General features: G+C 46.1%; 1 protein-coding gene across 1 annotated transcript in view; it reads right to left on the reverse strand.

Annotated features, from left to right (window-relative positions):
• LOC141221135 (uncharacterized) overlaps nucleotides 1–6,181 on the reverse strand; it is a 50,008-nt gene extending 43,827 nt beyond the window's left edge. The window contains exon 1 of the mRNA XM_073666484.1: nucleotides 6,090–6,181. The gene's annotated coding sequence lies outside the window, so the exon portion shown is untranslated. The remainder of the gene's footprint in view (nucleotides 1–6,089) is intronic.
• Between the last annotated feature and the right edge of the window lie 20,849 nt (nucleotides 6,182–27,030).

The following is a 27,030-nucleotide window of genomic DNA, read 5'->3' on the forward strand; positions in this document are numbered from 1 at the left end:
GCGGTTTTATGGGAATGGCAAAGAGGACGGGACGCCATTCCCCCTACCTCCCCTCAGGGTGTGGCTGAGCAATGTGTAAAAGCTCAGTCCTGTTTTTTTTTTCCTGTGAAGTGTGGTCTGGAGAGCTAAGTCTCCAGACAGTATTGTGGAAGCTGCAGAGCTTGTTACCTGTGCAGTTTATGCTACCGAGAGCGGGCGGAACCCGCTCAACTATGGACTGAGCTATACTTTGTTTTGTTTTTCCGTTTAACCCAGAGGGGTCTTGTTTATTTTTTCTGCGAAACCCTGCACGAGTTTATGCCAGACAATAAACCAGCAGAAAGGTAACCTTAGAACGTGTGTCCTGAGTCTGCCTCCTGGAGAGCCGAGCAAATCGTCTTACCACAGTTGGTGTGAGAGTGCGTGCAGGATTCCAGGAACACGTGTACCTGCCACAAAGACCGGTGGATGTCCTGGGTGAAGGCTGCCAGCCAGCCAGAGAAGTCCAGCAGCATGGAGGAGCTCGTTAAGCACCTGGTCCAGGCCCAGCAGAGCATGCAGCAGCAACACCTACAGGCCCAGCAGAGCATGTAGCAGCAGCACCAGGAGATGACCAAACTGTTGCTTCAGCAAATCCAGTTGCAGCAAAAGTCGCAGCAGCAGCACCAGCAGGAGGCGCAACAGCAGATACAGCTTTTGGCGGACGCCATCCAGAGCAGGGCGGCCGCCCCACCCCCAGGGCCGACTGATGATTCTCAGGTCAGGAAGGCGGTAAGGCGGGCCATGCAGAAGATGACCCCTGGGGATGATGTAGAAGCATTTCTGACTGTTTTTGAGAGGGTGGCTGATCGGGAGAGACTTCCACCAGCACAGTGGGCAGAGGTTCTGGCGCCATATTTATCGGGTGAACCCCAGAAGGTGTATTTTGACTTGGCGCTGCAAGATGCTAAGGAGTATCCCAAACTAAAGATAGAGATCTTAGCACGTCTGGGAGTAAATATGGCGGTGAGAGCCCAACGAGTTCATCACTGGGCGTATGCTAGCGACAAACCCCCTCGCTCGCAGATGTTTGACCTCCTGCACCTGGTTCAGAAGTGGCTACAACCGGAGTCCTCCACTCCGGCCCAGATGGTTGAGCGGGTGGTGATTGACAGATTCATGCATTCCCTTCCCAAGCCAGTACAGACCTGGGTTGCCCAGGGTGATCCCCAGAACGCAGATGACTTCATCAGCCTGGTAGTGAGGCACCAGGTAGTCGAGAGATCTCTTGGGAAACCGGATGCAGTCACTTCTCCCTACTGGGATACCGAAAGGGGGGCGGGTTCACCACGGAAGGAGTCTAGAGCCACCACTGGGGGGGCGTCCCACTCCCACTGAAGGTGCCGTTAGAACAGTTGGTAAAGATATAGTTTGCTGGTGGTGTCACAACCCTGGACATGTAGCCGCCAGGTGTCAAATATCCCCTGAGCCCATGGACTGCAGCCTAGGCAGGCGGGTCTCCTATTATGTCTATCCAGCCTGTAGCGTGGACTGTCGACCCGGTGAGGGGCCGCAGGCGTGTGCAGTGTCCATTAATGGAGTAAAAGTGCTTGGGCTGTTGGACTCCGGGAGTCTGGTGACCTTGATCAGAGCATCCCTTCCCCACCAGTTGATCCCTTCCAAAACCCTGGGCGTTCGGTGCATCCATGGTGACGCCAAAAACTATCCCGTGGCCACAGTAACAGTGGGGACAGACTGTGGTGCCCAGTCCCATGAAGTCGGGGTAGTAAAGGACCTGATACATCCCGTCATATTGGGCCGTGATTTTTCCTTATTCTGGGACTTGTGGGGGAAGGGAACTGGACTAAGTAGCATGGGGAAAAGCCAGGTCCTTGAAGAAGAACCCCGGACGAAGTCTCAGATGGAGGAGTTCCCACTGTGCGTCCTTGTCGGTGATGAGGGTGAGATGGTGACCGAGGAGGCCGACCTCCCTGCGTTAGATATGTCCAGAGAGATCTTTTGGACTGCTCAAGTTCGAGACCTGACCTTAAAAGGGGCGTTCCTACCAGGTTACTGTATGTAATGGCGTTGCCCAAGAGCCGGGGGCCGACACCAGATTCCCCCACTTTGCAGTGCAGGGGGAGTTGCTATATCGGGTGGCCAAACTGAGGGGCGGTGAGATAGTGGAACAGCTGTTAGTGCCGGGGCCATACAGACGGCGGGTGCTACATATGGCCCATTCACATGTTCTGCGGGGACACCTAGGGGTCGAGAAAACTCAGGAGAGGATATTGAGAAGGTTTTATTGGCCAGGGTGTTATCGAAAAGTTCAAAACTATTGTAGGTCCTGCCCCACCTGCCAAATAACCGCTCCCTCCTCCCACTTCCGTAGCCCCTTAGTCCCACTACCTGTGATAGAGGTTACCTTTGAGAGGATTGCCATGGACCTCGTGGGCCCCTTAGTTAAATCAGCTCGGGGCCACCAATATATCCTGGTCGTCATGGACTATGCGACTCGGTATCCGGAAGCGGTTCCCCTAAGGAACATGTCCAGTAAAAGTATAGCCCGAGAGCTGGTCCATATTTTTGCTCGGACAGGTCTACCAAAAGAGATTCTGACAGACCAAGGAACCCCCTTCATGAGCAAGGTGATGAAGGAGCTTTGCAGAGTCCTTCAGATAACTCAGCTTCGGACCTTGGTTTATCATCCACAGATGGCTGGCCTAGTAGAACGCTTCAACAAGACCTTAAAGGCGATGCTCAAGAAGGTTGTTGAAATGGATGGGCGAGACTGGGACTACCTGCTCCCATTTCTGCTTTTCTCGGTCAGAGAAGTTCCTCAAGCCTCCACTGGCTTCTCTCCATTTGAGCTCCTATATGGGCGGCATCCAAGAGGTCTCCTACACATCGCCAAGGAAACTTGGGAGGCTGAAGTCACACCACACCGGAGTATCATCGAACATGTCGCCCAGTTACAGGGGAGAATGTCAAAGGTGATGCCCATCGTGAAGGAACATCTCCTCCAGGCGCAGGAAGCCCAGGCGAGGGTCTATAACCGGTTGGCGAGACTAAGACAGTTCCAGCCCGGGGACCGTGTTTTGGTGCTGATCCCTACCGTCGAGAGCAAGTTCCTCGCCAAATGGCAAGGTCCATACGAGGTGGTGGAGAAAGTCAGCGAGGTTAATTATAAAGTCCACCAGCCTGGCCGAAGAAAGCCGCATCAAATATATCATGTAAATTTGCTCAAGCCGTGGCGGGACCGTGAACCTGTGGAAACTCCTTGCCTGGGAGCCGCACCAGAAGGCAAGGTGGAGGAGGTCACTATTGCAGAGACTCTATCACCGGCCCAGAAGCAACAGTGTCGAGAATTACTACAGCGGAATCGGGAGCTGTTCTCAGAGTTGCCGGGGCATACTCAAGTGGTAGAGCATGATGTGCTGACAGAGCCGCACGTACGAGTGAATCTGAAGCCGTATCGGATTCCAGAAGGACGCCGGGAGGTGATCTCGGCCGAGGTGAAGAGGATGTTAGACCTCGGAGTAATAGAGGAGTCAAAGAGTGGGTGGTTGAGCCCAATCGTCCTCGTGCCGAAACCCAATGGAGAGTGGAGGTTTTGTAATGACTACTGCCGACTGAATGAGGTATCCAAGTGTGACGCGTACCCGATGCCCCGTGTCGACAAACTCATCGAGAGGCTTGGACCGGCGAGGTACATCACCACTCTTGACCTGACGAAGGGCTACTGGCAGATCCCCATGTCCCAAATGGCTAAGGAGAAGACGGCTTTCTCAACACCTGATGGGTGTTTTCAATACACGCAGATGCCATTCGGACTACAGGGGGCCCCAGCCACTTTCCAGGGGGCTATGGATCGGATCCTAGCCCCACATAAGAAGTATGCCGCAGCCTACCTCGACGACATTGTGGTCTTTAGCCCAGACTGGGCTAGTCACCTACCTAAACTACAGGCCGTTCTGGACGCGCTAAGGAAGGCAGGATTTACCATAAATCCGAGAAAGTGTGCCATCGGAAAGGAGGAGGCCAAGTACCTGGGCTATGTTGTTGGGAGAGGCGAAATAAAGCCGCAAATCAAGAAAGTGGAGGCAATTCAAACCTGGCCGCAACCACTCTCGAAGAAGCAGGTGAGAGCATTCCTGGGAATGGTGGGATACTACCGGAGGTTTATCCCGAATTTCGCTATGATTGCCGCGCCACTAACGAATCTTCTAAAAGGCACCAAATCAATCATGGTGAAATGGACGGAAGAAACGGAGACCGCGTTTCAACAGTTGAAGCTAACACTGTGCAAGCAGCCGGTCCTGGTCTTCAAGAAAGAATTTGTAGTCCAGAGGGACGCTTCAGAGGTTGGTCTAGGGGCTGTACTCTCCCAAGAGATAAATGGGGAAGAACATCCCATTCTCTATCTAAGCCGAAAGCTGTCCTCCTGCGAGAAGAACTACGCCATAGTAGAGAAAGAGTGTTTAGCCATAAAATGGGCCGTGGATACACTGAAATATTACCTACTAGGCCGGAAGTTTAAATTAGTATCAGACCATGCCCCGTTGAGATGGTTGAGGGAGAAGAGGGGTAAAAATGCCAGGGTAACTAGATGGTTCCTAGGACTTCAAGAGTTTAACTTTCACGTGGAGCATAGGCCCGGGAAGTTACATGGGAATGCAGATGCCCTCTCTAGGATTCCCTGCCTTGTGTCAGAAGGTGCCCAAACCCCCGGCTTTGGGCAGAGGGGGGGAATATGTGACAGTGTCACTGGTTTTATATGTGAGGGGAGGTATGTGTCACTCAGGATGCTCTCCTGTGTGAACTAAGACCTACTTTATTTTTCTGCCAGCATGTTATATGCTGGTAGATTTACTCTGTTAAAGAGTGTGCGGTTTTATGGGAATGGCAAAGAGGGCGGGACACCATTCCCCCTACCTCCCCTCAGGGTGTGGCTAAGCAATGTGTAAAAGCTCAGTCCTGTTTTTTTTCCCTGTGAAGTGTGGTCTGGAGAGGGAAGTCTCCAGACAGTATTGTGGAAGCTGCAGAGCTTGTTACCTATGCAGTTTATGCTACCGAGATCGGGCGGAACCCGCTCAACTATGGATGGAGCTATACTTTGTTTTGTTTTTCCATTTAACCCAGAGGGGTCTTGTTTATTTTTTCTGCGAAACCCTGCACGAGTTTATGCCAGACAATAAACCAGCAGAAAGGTAACCTTAGAACGTGTGTCCTGAGTCTGCCTCCTGGAGAGCTGAGCGAGTCGTCTTGCCACAGTATATATATATTTTATTGTCTTTATCAATAAATGTTATATTTTATACTGCCCTAGTTCCTGTGTCACATATGTAGGTTATTATAGTTGCAGATACATGAACGTCTGATTATAGCACTATACTGACTTTGAGTAATTATCCAATAACTAGTGATCAGCTAATGATCTTTGGATAAGGGGTTAACCGAGCACGCTCAAGTATAACTGAGTATCTTTGGCGTGCTCGTATATCATGTTCGAGTCCCTGTGTCTGCATGATTTGCAGATGTTAGACAGCCTCAACACATGCAGGGATTCCCTGTTTATTGGGGAATCCTCACGTGTTGAAGCTGTTTAACAGCCGCAAATCATGCAGACACAGGGACTCGAACACAGTATACGAGCACTCCGATGATACTCAGTTATGCTCGAGTGCGCTCTGTTAACCCCTTATCCGAGCACGTTCCCTCATCACTACCGATAACAAGATGCGGCCGGACAATCGCAGTAATGCCAGTAGAAAACATGGCTACAGCACTAGTGTATGGCAGGCAATGCCCGAATGTATATTGGCCGTATAACAGACACAAGACATATGGGGCGCGGTCTAGAACTCCCCCGATACTCGTAATGGAGAGATAATCACCAGTATCTACATTACTGTGCTGGAGCTAGGAGATGAATAATGGCGTTGTGTGAGGACTTCTCTGGGCTTCTGTCCTTCATCCTGCAGTCGTCTGAATGGATCTAATGTGGACGGGAACCAGCTAAGCCGCATTCTGTCCACAGCTGTTACCTCACTGTTCACACCACACAGAGACCCCAAAAGAGTCTCCGTGCTGAAGGGGTTAATGCCCAGTAATGGGGAATCTCCACATACCTCCACCTGCAGAGCCGCCACCACACATATGACTGTTCTGTGCACACAGGACCTGTGATGAGGTCACAGGAGGGGAGGAGTCAGGGGTCACATGATCAGGGGCCTCAGTGGCTGCAGGACTCTGCTGTGCTGGTTGTCATGGTGCTGGATGAAGTTGTCTACTAGATAGATAAAGTGTCTCTCCATAACCAGGATTACACAGTAGTGAAGAAGACCTCTAGTGGGCGCTGTCAGGACCCTGTGTCTGAGGAATGGGGAATACCCCTGAGCCCAATCACAGGGCCTCCACCTCACCCCCTGATACATGAGGACATCAATGACCAGAAGATCCTAGAACTCACCTACAAGATGATTGAGCTGCTGACTGGAGAGGTGACACTGCTGGGAATGCTGGGACATTATACAGTAACGCTATGAAGGGATCGGGGGGGTGACGGTATCATTGTATGTGTCAGGTTCCTATAAGGTGTCAGGATGTCGCCGTCTATTTCTCCATGGAGGAGTGGGAGTATTTAGAAAGACACAAAGATCTGTACAAGGACGTCATGATGGAGGTTCCCCAGCCCCTCACATCACCAGGTAATAGACAGGACTAAATACACACGGCCTATAATTATCTGTATGTAAAAAATGAATTCAGTCTGTTATGCACACGCCCGGACTGACTGGCGTGTGCGTGATTAGTGATCCCACTGTACCATGAACCGAAGAGTGCCTGGAGGGGCATAACTAAGTATCAACCCGATCCGACCAAGGTCGCACGGCGGCTCAGTCGACTCCGTGCACCAGTGAGGAACCGAGCAGAGGGACCAGGTGCTACTCCAGGTCAGACCCCGGACACAGCTGTTGACCCACACTGGGGAATGCAGGAACAGGCAGGTTAGGCTGACATGCAGATAGGTGGGTATTGGCAGGCACGGCTGGTATGCAGACAGGTGGGTACTGGCAAGCACGGCTGGTATGCAGACAGGTGGGTACTGGCAAGCACGGCTGGTATCCAGACAGGTGGGTACTGGCAAGCACGGCTGGTATGCAGACAGGTGGTTACTGGCAAGCATGGCTGGTATGCAGACAGGTGGTTACTGGCAAGCACGGCTGGAGTGCAGACAGGGAGGTACTGGCAAGCACGGCTGGAGTGCAGACAGGGAGGTACTGGCAAGCTCGGCTGGCGTGCAGACAGGTGGATACTAGCAGGTTGGAGCGCAGGCTGGATAGGGTCCAGTACAGACTGGGATACAGGAACAGAGCCGCAGATGCGGTAGACAAGCAGAGTAAAGCGAAACCGCCGGAGCGGTGGACAAGGCAGAGCAGAGCGAAACCGCAGGTGCGGTGGACAAGGTAGCAGATCTGGTGAAGAAGAAGAAACTGCTGACTGTCCTGAAAATATGGGGACTGGACACCCCTTGTACCTTAGCAGTCCCCTAGGATACACCATGCAGGATCTCCAGACCTGAGCGGGCACTAGATCTCTTGGCTCTGGACGACCTGTGAGTAAACCAGTCAGCACCTGGAATGTGAACTTCTTCATGTGTAATGCTCCAATCTGGAGCTTAATTTGTACAGACATATTTTGACTGTTTCTGCGTAGGGCTCGTCCTTCCGCTGACAATGCCCAAACTGACTTCTGGAGTTTTCGGACTGGAATCAAACACTGACTCTTCAAGGCTTTAAGCCCGAAACTTCCGGTTAATCCGAGGCTTTCACTTGCCATGGAGACAGTCATGGTCATCTGTGGAGAGGAAACACTAACGCCAAGGGCAGCTTCTCCTACAGGCCTAATGTCTTGGGATTCCCCAACCTTCGCTGGACAAAGACCGTCAGGGGGTCCCAAACAACTGCAGAGGGACCGCAATCCAATTTTGTGACTGAGTTCCGGCCTCTGCTTAGCCTGACGAACATGGTCAACCTTCATGGATTCAGTGCGGATAGCTGCCTCTACGGGCTTGGGAACAGGAGGTCTTTGGGAGGACAGAACCTGGCGTGATGGTTTACCTCTATGCCTTGCACGTCTGGACTGCCTCTTGAGGTTGGGAAGAGAAGTATTCTGTGGAGCATAGTCATCCTGTGTGGATTCTGGGTGGGCAGCTGTCTCTTCGGACTGGAGAACTGGTAGGCTACCTACACACATTACTCATCGGGGCTGCTCCGGGATATTGGGAAGGGATGCTTTTGCAGAGGCTTCAGGATTAGGGTCATCGAAGACCATTAGAAAGGCCACCAGGAAGGCCTGCAGGTCAGAGATGATAGGATCCCATGCTTCCCATAGGGGGGCGATCTATTTCAAGGCATCACCCGCTAGGTAGGACATCATAAATGCTACTTTAACCCGATCGGTAGGAAAATAGTGAGAATAGAACTTGAAATGCAGCATGCATTGCTCCACAAACACACGGCTTCGTTTTGGATCCCCATAGTACCGTGGCAGATCCGCAGGAACGAGTGTTGATAGCTCCATTTGGGCTGGTGCGTAAATCGCCTGGACCTCAGCTTGTGGAAAAAATTTTTCTTGGTGCACGTATTCGCCAGACAAGGATTCAAATGTCTCTGAGAGCGAAGAGCCGTGGGGCTCAACGGGAACCATGGCATGAGAAAACTGTTATGCACACACCCGGACTGACTGGCGTGTGCGTGATTAGTGATCCCACTGTACCATGGGTACCATGAGTGCCTGGAGGGGCGTAACTAAGTATCAACCCGATCCGACCAAGGTCGCACGGCGGCTCAGTCGACTCCGTGCACCAGGGAGGAACCGAGCAGAGGGACCAGGTGCTACTCCAGGTCAGACCCCGGACATGGCTGTTGACCCACACCGGGGAATGCAGTACAGGCAGGTTAGGCTGGCATACAGACAGGTGGGTATTGGCAAACACGGCTGGTATGCAGACAGGTGGGTACTGGCAAGCACGGCTGGTATGCAGACAGGTGGGTACTGGCAAGCACAACTGGTATGCAGACAGGTGATTACTGGCAAGCATGGCTGGTATGCAGACAGGTGGTTACTGGCAAGCACGGCTGGTATGCAGACAGGTGGGTACTGGCAAGCTCGGCTGGAATTCAGACAGGGAGGTACTGGCAAGCACGGCTGGAGTGCAGGCAGGGAGGTACTGGCAGGCACGGCTGGTGGGCAGACAGGTGGACACTAGCAGGTTGGAGCGTAGGTTGGATAGGGTCCAGTACAGATTGGGATACAAGAACAGAGCCGCAGATGCGGTAGAGAAGCAGAGTAAAGCGAAACTGCCGGAGCGGTGGACAAGGCAGAGCAGAGCGAAACCGCCGGAGCGGTGGACAAGGCAGAGCAGAGCGAAGCCGCTGGTGCGGTGAGAAAGTAGAGCAGAGCAAAACCGCAGGTGCAGTGGACAAGGTAGAGCAGAGTGAAACCGCTGGAGCGGTGGACAAGGTAGAGCAGAGCGAAACCGCCGGAGCGGTGGACAAGGCAGAGCAGAGAGAAACCGCAGGTGCGGTGAGCAAACTGAGCATAGCGAAACCGCAGGTGCGGTGGACAAGGTAGAGCAGAGCGACACCGCCGGAGTGGTGGACAAGGTAGAGCAGAACAGGGCAGAAGGTGCAGGCAGAGAGGACAGGGCTCTGTTCACATGGAACAGACTGGAAAATACAGGAAGATGCTTAGAACACAGGAGGTAGATACGGAGGAAGGGAAAAGGGACAAGCAGAACCAGATACACACAAGGTACTTACAATGAAGTAGCTAGTGGACTCTAAACTCACAAACAGAAGTACAGAGACAACGAGTTGGAGTTAGGTGCAGGTTCAGACACTGCAGGAAAAGGGAAGGTACGGACATAGAGAGAAACAGGTAACAGGTTAGGAGACAGTTCAGACAAGAACTGACACTGGAACAAGATACAGGAACGAGCCTGGGTACTCAGCCCCCAGGAAGGCAGAAACAAACTAGAAGTCACAGGTAACAGTCCTGGGTATACAGCCCCCAGGGTGGCGGAAACAGACTAGCAGTCACAGATACAGGTAACAGAATCAGACAAGATGCAGAACAGGACCTGGCAACTCAGAGGCAAGGAGCACACTGATTGTTAGTGTTGCTCAGGCACCTCCTTCTGGGTGGGGGGGTTTAAATATCCAGTGACTCACAGCAATAGGCTGGGTACGCTTTAGGAGTGCGCCCACAGCAGCTATAAGAATCAGAAAGTAACTGGGCCACCGCCCTAAGCAATCAGACAAGACACATGCACACAGCATGTACTGGAGCAAGGTTTGCAGGCTGGACTGATCTGTAAGATTGCGGTCTTGTATGGTGAGAGGTGGTGCACTATGCAAGCACTGACGAGTGACTCTGACAAGTGATTCTGACGAGTGATTTTGACAAGTGATTTTGACAAGTGATTTTGACGAGTGATTCTGACAAGTGATTTTGATGAATGATTCTGACGAGTGATTCTGACGAATGATTCTAACGAGTGATTCTGAAGAGTGATTCTGACGAATGATTCTGAAGAGTGATTCTGAAGAGTGATTCTGAAGAGTGATTCTGACGAATGATTCTGACGAGTAATTCTGACAACTGATTCTGAGGAGTGATTCTGACAAGTGATTTTGACGAATGATTCTGACGAGTGATTTTGACGAGTGACTTTTACAACTGTAATAATAATAATAATAATATAAAAAAAAAAAGTACCTGTTCGCTGATGGGACTTGAACACAAAAGTCTATGTCCCAAAGCCAGCGCACTAACCACTAAGCTATTAACTTAGCTGTAAAAACCTATGAGTTCTATTTGGTTATATGATTTTCAGTGCAAACTTGTCTAAAACTCATTGGGACTTATGCACAGACTGCAAGCAAGCCAAATTCAAATCATGTTTGATTCTGATGTGTGAGTCTGATGTGTGACTTTCTTCAAACATCAGAATCATAATGACTTTTAGTCACCCTGAGTATTTTCATGGTTAATCTCATAAGACAAGAAAAGCTGCCAGCTACAATCACTTGACTGGATAGTTCAATGGTAAGGCAACAGTCTCTGAAACTACTTTGTCAGAGATCAAATCCTGACAGGCATAAGATTTTTTTTATTTTAATTATTCCTATTAAGCACACAAACTACAGGGGTGTTTTACTTTTAATATCTGACGTTCTGATTGTCATCCTGACGTGTTAAGAGTTTCGGACACGCTGTCTATTTGTATGGTAAATTACATAGCCAAACTAAATTGGGAGGCAAGAATTTACTACATATCTATTTCCAAGTGACTTTATATTTGCATAACTTCTTAAAGGGGTCTAATGATAAAATGTCTTTATTGTAAATTTTTATTTCCATCCACCCAAGTACTGGCTGCAAACTCCCAATTTACTTTTGCTATCTAATTTACCATGCAAATAGACAGCGTGCCGAAACTCTTAACACATCAGGATGACAATCAAAACGTCAGATATTAAAAGTAAAACACCCCTGTAGTTTGTGTGCTAAATAGGCATAATTAAAAAAAAAATAAAAATCTTATTCCTGTCAGGATTTCAACTCTGACAAAGTAGTTTCAGAGGCTGATGCCTTACCATTGCACTATCAAGTCAAGTGATAGTAGCTGCCAGCTTTTCTTGTCTTATAAGATTAACCATGAAAATACTCAGGGTGACTAAAAGTCATTATGATTCTGATGTTTGAAGAAAGTCACACATCAGACTCACACATCAGAATCAAACATCATTTGAATGTGGCTGGCTTGCAGTCTGTGCATAAGTCCTAATGAGTTTTAGACAAGTTTGCACTGAAAATCATATAACCAAATAGAACTCATAGGTTTTTACAGCTAAGTTAATAGCTTATTGGTTAGTGTGCTGGCTTTGGAACACAGACTTTTGGTTTCAAGTCCTATTAGCGAACAGGTACTGTTTTTTTTATTATTATTATTACAGTTGTAAAAGTCACTCGTCAGAATCACTCGCCAGAGTCACTCGTCAGAATCATTCGTCAAAATCACTTGTCAGAGTCACTCGTCAGAGTCACTCATCAGAATCACTCATCAGAGTCACTCGTCAGAATCATTCGTCAAAATCACTTGTCAGAGTCACTTGTCAGAGTCACTCATCAGAATCACTCATCAGAGTCACTCGTCAGAATCATTCGTCAAAATCACTTGTCAGAGTCACTTGTCAAAATCATTCGTCAAAATCACTCGTCAGAATCACTCGTTAGAATCACTTGTCAAAATCATTTGACAGAATCACTTGTCAGAATTACGTGTCAGAATCACTTGTCAGAATCACTTGTCAGACAGGGTATTTAGCCTCAAACTGACATCATTCTGATGTTTGATTTTGATATCTGATCATGTCCTAAAATGGACACTGTAACAGAGACATATGTGAGGGGTGATGAGCGGTGTAAAGAGGAGATTCCTACATATGACTACACAGGTGAGTAGTAACCACTAAATGCAAAGAAGTCACTGATTCTTCTCTTGGAAATATATATATGATGCGCCACATCAAAGGTAATTTGTATCTAATAAAATATAAGCTGGGTGACAGTTCTTTGTAAAACAACAACGATAAAGGATAAGACAAAATTACTTGGAGGGTGAGGGCTTTTTAGCTCCTTTACTTTAACCGGACAAAACCATCGGTCTGGAGGGATTTTTATACCATATAGATGTTTTTTTAGACTTAGATGCTTTTTAAAAACAAATAACATAAATAATGATGTAAATATGTAAGGCGCTTTCATGAATCTCCAGTAGATTGACAATTGAGATCAGAAGCAAATATTTAGCTCTTTTGGTCAGAATGGAACATGCATTATGGTTGTAGGTTTATTTTCTCCCATTCGATTAAAACTTGTGAACATTCGTCTTTTTTCATTCGTATTAACTATGTAAATATGTCAGATATTATTATTGTGCGATAACATGGAGATATATAGGCAAACAACAGAAGATTCCTAGGAGGATGGAAGGTCAGTGCTATGGGTGTCGAGAACGCTGCTCACCTTCCTTCTGCTGCAGATTTACTTCTGTTGAATCTGCTCAAAATATTCATCTGAAAGAGATTAAATGCTGGAAATATCTTCTGGTTTATCCAGCCTCAGAAAGCCTTTAATAATTAATAATAATAATAATTTTTATTTATATAGCGCCAGCATATTCCGCAGCACTGTACAATTAAGCGGGGACATGTACAGATACTAAATTCAATACAATTTAAGGACAGTTTAAACAGTTACATCAGGAGTGAGGTCCCTGCTCGCAAGCTTACATTCTACAAGGAAATGGTGGACACACTGTGTGAAAAGTGATTTGTTATTTCAGGTCATGCAATTATAATAAATAGGGATATTCATGTAAAGCTGTATGATCCGGTCATCAGTCCATATGTTTAAGTGCAATACTCAAGTATCGAGTGCAGTTATCTTGTGCATGGAGAGTGTGGAGACAGATGAAGAGAAGGGAACAGATTCTGAATGATATTTAGAAGGAGGGAACAGGGGAAAGTTAATTTACTGAGTAGTTAAGGTGTTAGGATTGTTTAAAGAGATGGGTTTTTAATGCGCGCTTGAAGATGTGGTGGCTAGGCATCAGTCGGTTCGTCTGGGGTAGATTCCAGAGAACTAGCGCAGCATGGTAGAAGTCTTGGAGACGGAGATGCGAGGTTCTGATTATGGGGGATGTTAGTCTTAGGTCATTTGTAGAACGGAGGGCACGTGTAGGGCGATAGATAGAGACGAGAGAGGAGATATAAGACGGTGCAGAACTGTGGAGAGCTTTGTGGGTGAGAGCGATGAGTTTATATTGGACCCTGTAGTCAATGGGCAACCAGTGTAATGACTGCCACAAGATGGAGGCATCGGTGAAATGACTGGACAGAAATACGACCCTGGCTGCCGCATTCAGGACGGATTAGAGAGGAGAAAGTTTGGTAAGAGGGAGACCGATCAGAAGAGAGTTGCAGTAGTCCAAACGAGAGTGAATCAGAGCGACTGTAAGACTTTTAGCAGTTTCCGAAGGGGTCGGATTCTGGAGATGTTTTTAAGATGCAGTTGACAAGAGCGAGTGAGTGATCGGATATAGGGAGAAAAGGAAAGGTTAGTGTCGAATATGACCCCAAGGCATCGGGCGTGCTGCTTGGGAGTTATGGTTGAACCCTCCAAGGTAATTTCGGTGTGAGGTAGAGTTGGGTTAGTAGAGGGGAGAAACACAAAAAGGTCAGTTTTGGTGAGATTCAGTTTAAAATAGAGAGAGGACATGATGTTAGAGACAGCAGACAGACAATCCTTGATATTTTGTATTAGGGTAGGGGTGATGTTAGGGGGAGAAGTGTATAATTGGGTGTCATCAGCATAGAGATGATAATGAAACCCAAATCTGCTGATAGTTTGTCCAATATGGGCAGTGTATAGAGTTAAGAGGAGGGGGCCTCTTCTCTCTGTACGTCTGTTTAAAGGGGGCTTTTAAACAGATGTATAGTGGGGAGAATAAGTATTTGATACACTACTAATTTTGCAAGTTTTCCCACCTACAAAGAATGGAGAGGTCTGTAATTTTTATCGTAGGTATACTTCACCTGTGAGAGACAGAATCTAAAAATAAAAACCAGAAAAGCACATTGTATGATTTTTAAACAATTAAATTGCATTTTGTTGCATAAAACAAGTATTTGATCACCTACCAATAAGCTAGAATTCTGGCTCTCACAGACCTGTTAGTTTTTCTTTATGAAACTGCGCTCATTACCTGTATTAACTGCAGCTGTTTGAACTCATTACCTGTATAAAAAACACCTATCCACACACTCAACCAATCACACTCCAACCTCACCACCATGGCCAAGAATAAAGAGCAGCCTAAGGACACCAGGGACAAAATTTTAGATCTGCACAAGGCTGGGATGGGCTACAGGACAATAGGCAAGCAGCTTGGTGAGAAGGCAACAACTGTGGGTACAATTATTAGAAAATGGAAGAAACACAAGATGCCTTTCAATATTCCTTGATCTGGGCCTCCATACAAGATCTCGCCTCATGGGGTAAGAATGAGTTTGAGAAAAGTCAGGAATCAGCTCAGAACTACAAGGGAGGACGTGATCAATGACCTGAAGAGAGCTGGGACCACAGTCTGAAACATTACCGTTAATAACACACTACGCCATCATGGATTAAAATCCTGCAGGCCACGCAAGATCCCCCTGCACATGCCAGCACATGTCTGGGAAACATCATTCTTTGGGGTTGCTTTTCTGCAGAGGGGACAGGACAACTGCACCGTATTGAAGGGAGGATGGATGGGGTTATGTATCGTGAGATTTTAGCCGACAACCTCCTTTCCTCAGTAAAAGCATTGAAGATGGGACGTGGTTGGGTCTGCCAGCATGACTTGATCTGAAACACACAGCCAGGGCAACTATGGAGTGGCTCCGTAAGAAACATTTCAATGTCCTGGAGTGTCCTAGCCAGTCTCCAGACCTGAACTCAATATAAAATCTTTGGAGGGAGCTGAAACTCATGTTGCCCAGCGACAGCCCCGAAACCAGAAAGATCTGGAGAAAATCTGAATGGAGGAGGGGGCCACAATCCCCGCTGCAGTGTGTGCAAACCTGGCCAAGAATTACAGGAAACGTCTGACCTCTGTAATTGCAGACAAAGGTTTCTGTACCAAATATTAAGTTCTGTTTTTCTATTGTATCAAATACTTATTTCATGTAATAAAATGCTAATTAATTATGTAAAAATCATACAATGTGATTTTCTGGATTTTTTTTTATATTCTGTCTCTCACAGGTGAAGTGTACCTGGGAAATACAAGGAGGCCTTGTGTAGTAAGGTTGTAAGTCCATACTCTCAGTTTTGCACCGATTACCGCTGACCAATTCTTATTATTCTCTCTTTTCATGTTGTGTACATTATAATATTTAAGCCATATGACAAGAGCCTTGGGGCAGGGCCTTCATAACCCTTATCCCTTTTGCTGTATGAGGAGAAATTACTGGAAACCTCCGAGTATAGACCACTACTTTCAGAATGAGTTCCATCATTTAGACTGAATATAATTAGTTTGTCTCCTCTCTTTGTGTTATCCAGCAAACAAATGCAGGACAATTGTGACCTCTCTGCACACAGGAGCGGCAGTTCAGTTTATTCAATAGTTCCATTAGGAAAGAAAATCCTCAGCTCTCACCGAATGTTGCAAATTATCCATTATTTTTTTAGTTAAAAGCCAGGAGTCGATTATAAGGGAAGGAAATATATGAAAAGTCCCCTTTTTATCCACTCCTAACTTTTTCTACATTCCCTTTTACAATTTTCCACTGAGGATTTAACTAGAAAAGACTGACGACGGCCAGCACTGATATATGAACCTACGAAAATAGTTTTGATTCATGAAAAATAAACTGCAGGAAAGTAGCATGGGGCCTAGTGTCATCTTCTGTTTTTGTTTTAAAGCCTACTGTTAGATTGTGGTCAGCGTTGCATCACTGTTTTTGTTAAAAAGCTAATTTTTCTGTATGCTTTGTAGTTTGGATGAAAACTTTTACATATTAAGGTTCTAAAATATCAGTAGCAGAGGCGTAGCTAGGGGTTTTGGTTCAGGGGGGGCGAAACTTCTGAGTAGGCCCCTAACCAGGTAATCCTGATTATAACTATGGTGGCGCACCCTAATAGTGGATGTAGGAGAACCTCAGCAGATGACAGCGCTGTTACTAAAAATAATCTCTGCACTGATATTACCACCATATGGTGACATATATTGATAGATGCCAGTCCTGCAGAACATATAAGAGATCACAGTACAGTTATATATGGTGACTTACAGCTGACGTTCTTTCTGATTAAATTGTTCACTTTTCTCGTCTTTTCCATCTGGTCCAGACTGACACGACGACTTCTTCATCCAGGACTCAGAGTCTCAGGTCTGCAGAGATCACAACAAAGATACATTTGACTCCTTACATTTCAGGCACCGTCCCCCATCTATTCCGAACCTGCACAAACACCTCTTCCTGCTGATACCCCAATACTGAACCGCTGCTGCTGTTTGTGTCCCTATAACTGCACCTACTGTGTGCTCTCTAGATGGTAAAACAAACCTCTAAAATATAGTAATGCCGTATGCAAGTGCCCTAGAAAACATTGCCAACATTTTGCCCCTAGAATGTTATAGTGCCCTTTGTGTGCCCCTCTCACTGTTATAATAACCTGAGTTCCCCTATAACGATAAGTGCCCACTTAAGATTTAATAATGTCCTGAGTCTCCCCCCATATACAGCTCCCTCTACACAGTATGATGCTCTCTTATACACAGTATAATTCCCCCTTACTGTATAGTACCCCCCACAGTATACTGACATCTTAGTAGCCTCCAAACTGATGTCTCCAACACTGTATGATGGCCCCCACACTGTGCAAAGACCCAACATTATCTCCCACACTGTATGATGGCCCCCACACTGTGCAAATACCCTACATGTACGACCCAAATGTAATCCCCACACTGTATAAATAGCCCTCACATAGTATAATGCCCCTCCCATAGGCAGAGTCTGTAGTATAATGTTCCCCCTCATAGGCAGAGTCTGTAGTATAATGTTCCCCCTCATAGGCAGAGTCTGTAGTATAGTGTTTCCCCCCCATAGGCAGAGTCTGTAGTATAATGTCCCCCCCCCCATAGGCAGAGTCTGTAGTATAATGTTTCCCCCCCATAGGCAGAGTCTGTAGTATAATGTTTCCCCCCCATAGGCAGAGTCTGTAGTATAATGTCCCACCCCCATAGGCAGAGTCTGTAGTATAATTCCCCCCCCCCTCATAAGCTGAGTCTGTGGAATAATGTTTCTCCCCCCACCCCATAGGCAGAGTCTGTAGTATAGTGTTTCCCCCCCATAGGCAGAGTCTGTAGTATAATGTCCCCCCCCCCATAGGCAGAGTCTGTAGTATAATGTTTCCCCCCCATAGGCAGAGTCTGTAGTATAATGTTTCCCCCCCATAGGCAGAGTCTGTAGTATAATGTCCCACCCCCATAGGCAGAGTCTGTAGTATAATTCCCCCCCCTCATAAGCTGAGTCTGTGGAATAATGTTTCTCCCCCCACCCCATAGGCAGAGTCTGTAGTATAATGTTCCCCCTCATAGGCAGAGTCTGTAGTATAATGTCCCCCCCCCATAGGCAGAGTCTGTGGTATAATGTTTCTCCCCCCACCCCATAGGCAGAGTCTGTAGTATAATGTTCCCCCTCATAGGCAGAGTCTGTAGTATAATGTCCCCCCCCCCATAGGCAGAGTCTGTAGTATAATGTTCCCCCTCATAGGCAGAGTCTGTAGTATAATGTCGTCCCCCCCCATAGGCAGAGTCTGTGGTATAATGTTTCTCCCCCCACCCCATAGGCAGAGTCTGTAGAATAATGTTGCCCCCCTCTCACCCCCCGGCAAAAAATGACTAAGCAAATACTCACCTCTCCTCCTCGTTCCTTCACTGCTCCGAGTGCCGCTCCTGGCACGCACATCTTCAGAACAGCGGCCGGACGCCAAGTGATGAAGTCACTGATGTCAGACGCAGAGGGGACTGATGAGAGAGGGAGCATCGTGAGAGGGAGCCATATACATGTTTGGAATGGGGAAAATGTTTTGACTGGAAATCAAAATTTATTCAACATAAGAGAAGTCACACAGGGGAGAAGACAATTTGTTGTGAAGATTGTGGGAAATGCTTTAGCGAAAGATCTTTTCTTTTTAGAGAAGCAACACAGGAGCAAAAACGTTTTCATTCTCACAATGTGGAAAATGCTTTAAATAGAAATGAGGCCTTGTAAAACATAAGAGAAGTCACACAGGGGAGAAGCCGTATTCATGTTCAGAATGTGATACATGCTATAGTGATAAATCGTTTGCATGGATTTATATAGTGTGACCTAGTTGTCAAGTACTTTCCAAGTGATGCTAAAATGCTTGGAAAAGCGCTTGATAACCCGCATGCAGAAATGCATGCAAAGACGCTGCAAAGACGCCTCATAAACGCTTCTACCTGGTGGGAAAAACACATGTAAAATCCGCATGCGTTTTTCCTGACAGGGAGAAGCGTAAAAAATATGCAGCATTCAACAGAACAGAATATTCACCTAGATTTGTTGACCCCACTGTAACCCCGTGGGAGTTTAATGGTTTTGCCTTTCAGTAAGTTTCAGTAATGTTTTTCATAGTCGGTTGGTTAGTCTTTTTTCCTGCAACGCAATTCTCAAAAGGAGTGTTAGTGTTCACGATGCTTAGCTGTCACTTTCCCCCTGAAGGGACACCGCCAGGCGATCGGGTACCCCCATACGCTTGGTTCTACTTAAAATGGTTACTTATACCCCGAACAGTAGTTCTTTACTTACTGTTTCTTTTGTTATGTTTGTTTCACCCTGTTGTCTTTTTCCCACAGTTGCTTCAAATGTCCATCGATGCTTGCAATCATTTCACTCTGAGGGGAGCGGACCGCCAAGAGATTCAACCCAATGGCGACACTTAAGTATGCCTCCTTCAATGTGAAGGGGTTTAACATCCCGGAAAAAAGGGCCCAAATTCTTAGACTACTTCACAAAAAAAAGGTACAGATTGCGTGCTTACAGGAAACACACTTTAAAGAACATCATACCCCTACCCCTAAAAACAAATATTATACCCACTGGCACCTGTGTAATAACACCCAATCTAAGAGTAAGGGAATTGCTATCCTCATTCACAAAAGCCTGACACACGAGTTTGTCGAATGCATTAAAGATCCAAATGCAAGGTATATGCTCCTAATTTTAAAAATTGAAGGCAGACTTTTCACAATCATCAATGCTTATACCCCTAACCAGGGTCAAACTCAGTTCATTCTCGACCTAATAGACAAAGCCATTCCCATTGTCCAGGGTACCGTCATTCTGTGTGGAGACCTCAATTTAACACTAGATCCTACATTATATAATTCAACAGGAAAAGCATCTCTATCTTATTCAGCTATCAAAAAAGTAAAGAGGGCATTTCTCCAACTACAGCTCTGTGACGTTTGACGCCTCACACACCCGACTGTCAAAGATTATACCTTTTATTCCTCCCCTCATGATTCTTACAGCAGAATTGACTTTATCCTGGTGCAACACCGAGCCCTATCTTGGCAGCTGGAGACGGAGATAGGGGCTATGCTTTGGTCTGATCATGCTCCCATATTTTGTTCTCTCGTTATTCCCAGTCTACCCAAGCTTTCAGGGTCGTGGAAACTAAACGAATCCTTGTTACTGGACCCGGTGTGCACCCAGGATGTAACCAACACAATATCAAACTTTAAGGAAGACCACAAATTTGACGTATCTCCCCCCACAATCAAATGGGAGGCACTGAAATGCGTTCTTAGGGGTCTATTTATTAAACATGGCTCCCGATTGAAGCGAGAGAAGGCACATAACCTCAATCTTGCTCTGCGTAAAGTAGAAACCCTTGAGGTAGCCCACAAACATGCCCTCTCCACAGCAACACTCCGAGACCTATTAGCAGCCAGACAGGAAGCCAAAAAACTATTAGACTTGGGATATAGACGCTATCTCCAGGTCTGTAGCAGTAAGTTCTATGAATATAGTAATAAATGTGGACGCATGCTAGCGAGAGCTCTAAAATCCCAACAAGCCCAAAATCACATCCCAAAAATAAAAGACAACTCGGGTCAAATGCTAAACAAAACGGAAGATATTACAACTGAATTCCATAAATATTATACTCAACTATACAATCTCGATGGTATACCAAACAACACATCCCCTGTTAATACTTCCTTGATTGGGACCGACACGCCTGAAACACAAGCACAGAACCCTTTAAAAATGTCTCCCGCCACATCTCTAGATGAACCCTTAACAGAGTCCGAATTGCAGTTAGCTACCCAGTCGTTAGCGAGTGGAAAAAGTCCAGGCCCAGATGGATATACAGTCAAATTCTATAAAACATTCCTTCCGCTCCTTTCACCTCTCCTGCTGGGAGGATTTAATCACGCATCCTGCACAAACCACTTCCCTCCCCAAACTACAGAGGCACATATCACTGTTCTCCCAAAAAAGGGTGGGGACCCACACTTATGTTCTAGCTATAGACCAATCTCTCTGCTGAACGTGGATCTGAAGATCTACGCGAAAATATTGGCGTATAGGCTGCAACCTTTCTTAACCGCACACATACACTTGGATCAGGTGGGATTCCTCCCTGGGCGGGAAGCTCGGGACAACACTTTAAAGACAATTGACATTATTCATCATGCCCAATCAAGAGGTATCCCTCTACTGATACTCTCTTTGGATGCTGAGAAAGCATTCGATAGAGTCTCCTGGCACAACATATATTACTCTCTTAAAAAGCTTAGGGTAGGGGACCCTTTTATAGCCAAAATCATGGCCCTGTATCGCAATCCGTCAGCTAGGCTGAAGATAAATGGAACATTATCATCACCTTTCATAATAACCAATGGGACAAGACAGGGATGTCCTCTGTCCCCTCTGTTATACATCCTAGTGATGGAGCACCTGCTCTCATCAATCCGCGATAATCCCAATATTAGGGGGATTGGGGTGGGAGGCACCGAATACAAGTGCTCTGCATTTGCTGATGATGTCCTGCTATATATCACTCAACCACATATATCCATCCCTGCTGTTATGGCTGAAATAGATCACTTTGGTACATGGTCAAATTTTAAAATCAATGCAGCGAAGTCTGAGGCCCTCGGTGTCTCCCTCCCCAAATCCATATAGGATTCCATCCAGTCCAACTTTCCCTTTGCCTGGCCCTCACAGGGTATCAAATACTTAGGAATTCGTATTCATAGAGACCTCTCCCGTCTATTTTATCTTAATTTTGGGCCCTTTATTGAACAACTCCATAGAGATCTTACTTCTTGGACGGTGAAGGATTTTTCCTGGTTCGGCAGAATAAATATACTAAAAATGAACGTCCTACCTAAACTCTTATACCTCTTCCAAACCATTCCCGTGGTAATTCCCTCAAATTTTTGGAAAAGACTGCGCAGTAGCTTTTGAAGATTTATCTGGGCAAGTGGGCGTCCACGCATTCGGGGAGATGTTCTGATCAGACACAAACAAAAGGGGGGCCTTAGCCTTCCGGATTGTAGAAGGTATTACATGGCAGCAGTACACGCTAGAATCCTGGACTTCTTCCATCATTCGGAGGGGAAGTTATGGGTCAAAATAGCTCAATCCATTTGTCCTAAAGCTCTTACCACTCTCCCATGGTGCGCCCATTTAACTGTCCCCTCTCTTGGCCTTATGTCATATAGTACTTATGCCACTGCTCTGGCTTTGAGATCCCATAAAAAAAGCTTATCCTTAATCGACCCCCAGGGCCCCTTGCTCCCGATTTCAGATAATCCGGATTTCCCACCAGGACTATCTGCAAATAGATTTCTCGGTTCAAACAAATCCCATCCGATATTCTTTTCTCATGTCATCTCCAACACTTCGCTGCTCCCCCTCAATGACTTGTTACAGGGAAGAGCCACTTCCCCGAAGGCTAATTTTGAATATAGTCAATTACAACACTTCTATTCAACTGTGAAGAAGCGCACACATCTTCATAGAGATCTCACAAACTTTGAAAAATTGTGCCTATCATTGTCACCCCCTACACACTCCATCTCCCTACTATATAATCTCCTCATTGCCCAGGTAGCTGACAATAGGCCAGGATTCTGCGGTGCATGGGAAAGGGAACTGGGGAAGTCCTTCTCTGACTCACAATGGGATAAATGTTTCTTCCTAACACATAAAACCTCAATAGGGTCCAAAGCTCAGGGAACCTCCTTCAAAATTATCTCTAGATGGTACCGGGTACCAGCAGTCCTTCATAGATGGTACCCAGTGGTCTCAGACAGATGTTGGAGATGTGGGGAGGGGGAAGGGACAATGTCACACATATGGTGGGGATGCCCTATAATAAATGCATTTTGGGCAAAGGTAGTTCCCATGATTGAGAAAATAACTGGTTTGACTATCCCTAATACGCCAGAAGCCCTCCTTTTATCAATGTTACCAATAAGTAAACGTAGTTATAAAAGGTCATCAATAGGCTACCTAATACAGGCGGCTAAGAATGTCATTTCACGACACTGTAAAAGCAGAGACCCACCCACTGTGGAGGAATGGTTTGCGGAGATCTCCCTCCTTAATAGGATGGAGCATCTGATTGCCATCTCACCGGCTGATGTTGATAGACACTGTGTGACTTGGAGGGATTGGATGGATTTCCAAAACTCTGACGCCTACCATCTAGCCCCCAACTAAAGTTATCCGGGATGTCGTCACAACAATGATCATAATCACACTCTATTGATTGGTGGTCTGCCCTGGTCCGCTCCCTCTCTCTCTATCTTTCATATGGAAAAATACATGCTTGATCTGGTTATTGATGGAAAACCCTCCCTGTACCCCCCCAATGTACTGTAGTTATGCATAGATTTATAGTTACGTTACCCCTTTTACTATGTATATTGTATTTTCTTGTACTTTTTCAACACAAAAAATAAAAAAAACTTGAATTTGAAAAAAATGTATATAAAAAAGTATTTGCCTTTTTGTAGTTTCTTTCAGTTTTACTTTTTTTGTCACATGTAAATGTTTGTGATCATCCAACTATTTTTACCATAAAATAAAGTTTAAACAAGTAACTACAAAATGCAGCTTCTAATAGATCATTCCATTTACTGAAGTTCAAAGATTTATACAAACCCTAAAAATCCACCTTGTAAAAAAAGAATAATTGCTTTTCTAAACAAATAATTGATCGTGCTATCCATTACAGTAACAGATGCAAACCATTAACTTGCGATAACCTGTGATGAATTTTTTTACATCAATGTGGAGGAATTTCGGCCACTTGTCTTTGCAGAATTGTTTTTATTCGGATACATTGGAAGGTTCTCAAGCATAAACTGCCCGTTGAAAGTCTTACCACAGCATCTCAATGAAGTTCAAGTTAGGACTTTGACTAAGCCACTCCAACACCTTAGTTTTGTTTCTTTTTAGTCATTCAGAGAGAGACCAATTTCTGTGAATTTGTGATAGGGTTCAGAATACATATTTCCGTCAATTCTGGTAACTCGGCAACTTCTTGTAGAAGCAGCTGCACACCATCACAGTACCTCATTTGTCTCATTTTCTCCAGGTGTTCTCTGTTCTGGAGATTGCCCAGCTACTTAACTGAGCTGTCTGCCATTGATCCCTGCCAGATGTAGTTTGTGCTTCCTGGTGAGTGTTTGCCTGGTTCTGTTGTGCTGAGTTCTGATCTTCCGCTGCCTGACCCTTTGTTATGACTATCCCTTCGTTTTGTCCATTTGCCTTGATCCGCTCTCTCCTGGTATTTTGACCCCGGACCATGACCTGACTTATGTCTTTGTCTACTCCCTATGGTTTTCTATGTGCTCTCTTGGTACTGACCCCGCGACGTCTGACTTCTCTACCTCACGGTCTGTCCGTAAGTAGTGACTAGCGTCACAAAACCTTTATGTTCTTTTTGGTCAGCCACGGTTTGAAACTCACCCATGCAATTTCTGCCCATCATCTTTCTTATTGTGAAATTAAGGACATTTTACATTAACTGAGGAGAGAAACGAGGCCTTTAGTTCTTCAGATGCTCATCTTGGTTGTTTTGTGACATTCTGGATAAGTTCTCTGTGAAATTTTGGTAGGTTGGATCCTCCAAGGAAAATTCAACATGGTTCCAATTTTTTTTTCCATCTCACCATCACTTTAATTCACTAGAATCCCCAGGGGCAGGCTGGGCCAGGTGGCAGAGGGGCAATTGCCCCCCTGACCGGTCCTCCAGCAGCGGTTTTGGGCCGCCCGGCCGTCAGCCATCACCTCAGCCAGGCGACCCAACCTGTGCCACCTGACTGCAATACTGCTGCGGCAACTCTCCTCTGCACGCACCCTCCCGCGTGGCCTGACAGGAGCCGCGGCGCTAGTGAAAGGGGGATGGCTCGTCGGCCCACAGGTAAGTAGAGATCAGCGCTGGAATGGCAGAGGTGAGTATTTATTTATTTTTTTTAATCTGGGGCCAATATAAAAATACACTATGCAGGGCCATATATCCAATACCGAGCACTCTGCAGCGGCATATATACAGTATGGAGAACTATGCCGGGCCATATATACAGTACAGAGCACTATGCAGGGCCATATATACAATACCGAGCACTTTGCAGCGGCATATGTACAGTATGGAGCACTATGCAGGACCATATATACAATACGGAGCACTATGCCGGGCCATATATACAGTACAGAGCACTATGCGGGGCCCTGTATACAGTATGAAGCCCTATGCAGGGCCATATATACAATACGGAGCACTATGCAGGGCCATATATACAATACCGAGCACTCTGCAGCGGCATATATACAGTATGGAGCACTATGCCGGGCCATATATACAGTACGGAGCACTATGCAGGGCCATATATACAATACGGAGCACTATGCAGGGCCATATATATAGTACGGAGCACTATGCAGGGCCATATATACAGTACAGAGCACTATGCGGGGCCATATATACAATACAGAGCACTATGTAGGGCCATATATACAGTACAGAGCACTATGCAGGGCCATATATACAGTATGAAGCACTATGCAGGGCCATATATACAGTACGGAGCACTATGCAGGGGCATATATAAAATATGCCGCACAATGCAGGGCCATATATACAGTATGAAGCACTATGCGGGGCCATGTATACAGTAAGGAGCACTATGCAGGGCCATATATACAGTACGGAGCACTATGCGGGGCCCTATATACAGTATGAAGCACTATGCAGGGCCATATGTACAATACGGAGCACTAAACAGGGCCATATATACAGTACAGAGCACCATGTAGAGCCATATATACAGTACGGAGCACTATGCAGGGGCATATATAAAATATGCCGCACAATGCAGGGCCATATATACAGTATGAAGCACTATGCGGGGCCATGTATACAGTAAGGAGCACTATGCAGGGCCATATATACAGTACGGAGCACTATGCAGGGCCATATATACAGTATGAAGCACTATGCAGGGCCATATATACAATACGGAGCACTAAACAGGGCCATATATACAGTACAGAGCACCATGTAGAGCCATATATACAGTACAGAGCACTATGTGGGGCCCTGTATACAGTACGGAGTAAATTTACTCAGCCTCAGAGCCAACACCTCGGCCAATATTTTGATGTCTGTGGGTAGTAAAAATATTGGCCTATAAGAATCAGGTACAAGTGGATCCTTTTTCTGCTTCAGTAATGCTACAATAATGGCTTCATGCAATGAGCTTGGTAAGCTATTGGCATCAGCAGCTTCATGGAAAGTGTGTAATACAAGTAAAATTCACTCGAATGAGGCCCTGAATGTTCTGTCTTACTATGACAAAGCAATCTGATCTAAACAGATGCAATATGCACCTCAGTATATGGAGCTTCGAACAAGCCAGGATGCATTGAGGTAGAAGCTGTTGTAGCGTTTACCCTCCGTTTGCGACTTCCATCCATTGGTAAGGGACAAGGCAGAAATTGAGTCCTTTTTCGGCAACAGTGTAATTGGCAATCACGGTTTCTGGATCTAACACCACCAGACTTCTTCCTTTTGGGGGATGCTCAAAGGAAGTTTATCAGAACAAGCCTTGCACTTCGGAAGATTTGGAGGAAAATATCCAACGATAACTTACTGCTATACCCCCGATATTCTTGCCGATGCCTTCAGGAACATGAAACACATCTTTGAAATGTGTCTGGCGAAAAACGAGTATCACTTCCAGCATGGCAAGTGACGCAATCAATTATACATACGTCATGGCATGTAGCATATTTTTTTTGATTCAGATTACTTCATCCTAATGGGAATTACAACAGAATACATTGTTCTACATATTTTCAAAAGTTGTCAGGTTCATTTATGAAATGAGCC

The sequence above is a fragment of the Phyllobates terribilis genome, unplaced genomic scaffold (assembly GCF_046119375.1).
Source record: "Phyllobates terribilis strain yellow unplaced genomic scaffold, ASM4611937v1 Scaffold_321__1_contigs__length_2177432, whole genome shotgun sequence".
NCBI lineage: Eukaryota > Metazoa > Chordata > Amphibia > Anura > Dendrobatidae > Phyllobates > Phyllobates terribilis.